General features: G+C 38.1%; 1 protein-coding gene across 4 annotated transcripts in view; it reads left to right on the top strand.

Annotated features, from left to right (window-relative positions):
• The window catches only part of LOC106881469 (protein O-mannosyl-transferase TMTC4), a 119142-nt gene that overhangs the window by 67948 nt on the left and 49578 nt on the right, over positions 1–1616 (top strand). The window lies entirely within an intron of this gene.

Here is a 1616-nt window from a genome sequence, read left to right as displayed (position 1 = left end):
GCATAAAACACACACACACACACACACACTCTCTCACACACACACACACACACACACACACACACACACACATTACAAGCTTCTATATCGGTTCTATGTACCAACTTTTACTCAAGGCATTAACTTAAGGCTATAGTTGAAGACTCTTGGCCCAAGGGTTACATTGTGGGACTGAACCTATTACTACAAGGCTATGAAGCTAACTTTTTAACCTTGTAGTTATTCCAGCACCTATATTACTGATACATTTTTTTTTAGAATTCATGGCTCAGTGGTGCAGCAACTGTATTTTATTCACACTGTTTGTGGGTTCAAAACAAGCCTCATGAATTTTTCTGATATGGAAATAAGGATGTAATGCAGTGTATTAAGATTTTGTTGAAATGAGGGACAGTTGTATCAAGAGGTGTCGATCTCTAATTGTAGGGAGAACATGTGGAAGGGGTAGACCCAGGAAGACATGGGATGAAGCAGTGAGAAAGGGTCTACAAACATTGGTACTCACAAAGGGGAATGACAGGGGACTGAGACTCCTGGCTGTTAGTTGTGTTTGGAAAGACATGTAAAGCTAAGTAAAAGTGTGGATGTCTTTGCATACAGGTTCATTTCTTGCAACACTCTCTGACTGAGCATCCCTAATCTTGCGAGCTTGCAAGTGCTGGTGCCACATAAAAAGCACCCATACTGGTGCTGCATAAAAGCACCCAGTACACTCTATAAAGTGGTTGGTGTTAGGAAGGGCATCCAGCCATAGAAACCATACCAAAACAGACAGGGAGCCTGAACAGCCCTTTAGCTGGTCAGTCTCTGTTAAATCGTCCAACCCATGCCAGCATGGGAAATGGACATTAAATGATGATAATGATGATGATGTTACTAATGTAGCCATACCATAGCAGAATAATATTATAGATAGTTTTTTTCTTTGATTTTGTTCCTGGGTTTAAATTGTTTATTTTTTAATGTAAAGTGAAAGCTAATAGATAATTCTTCAAGGTCAAAGAAGTTACAAAGATGTTCTCTCCTAATATTGCACCTTCAGTACTACCTATGTGAACTTCTGCATCATCTCAAGAATCAAATGTTGCAAGCAGAATACAGTTTCAAAAAACTGCCAACCATCTTACGGTTTATCAATTTATTGTTGATAATATTCTATTGTTTGAAAATCACAAGACTAACTGAACAAAGTGTACAGTTTTGTGAACAATTCACAAAGTACTAACCAAAAATATTTGGAGCCTACATTATATTTGGTCTAGTTTTAGATTCTCTAGGATTCTGTAGCCTCGTTCACCAATTCCAACGGTAAATCTCTATGAAACCTCTGATATTATTAACAGCGTTTAAAGGTTTTGGTGTGGTTAAGAAGTTTGCATGGTTTCAGCTTCAGTCCAACTCGGTGGCACCTTGGGTAAGTTTCTTATGCTATAGCTCAGGTCAACCAGTCTTGTGAGTGGATTTGGTAGACAGAAAGTGAAAGAAGCCCATCATATCTATCTATCTATCTGTCCATCTATCTATCTTATCTATCTATCTATCTATCCATCTATCTATCTATCTATCTATCTATCTATCTATCTATCTATCTTGTCTGTCTGTCTCTCTCTCTCTCT

The sequence above is a fragment of the Octopus bimaculoides genome, chromosome 4 (assembly GCF_001194135.2).
Source record: "Octopus bimaculoides isolate UCB-OBI-ISO-001 chromosome 4, ASM119413v2, whole genome shotgun sequence".
NCBI classification, from domain to species: Eukaryota; Metazoa; Mollusca; class Cephalopoda; order Octopoda; family Octopodidae; genus Octopus; species Octopus bimaculoides.
This window is presented reverse-complemented; position numbering and strand designations above follow the sequence as displayed.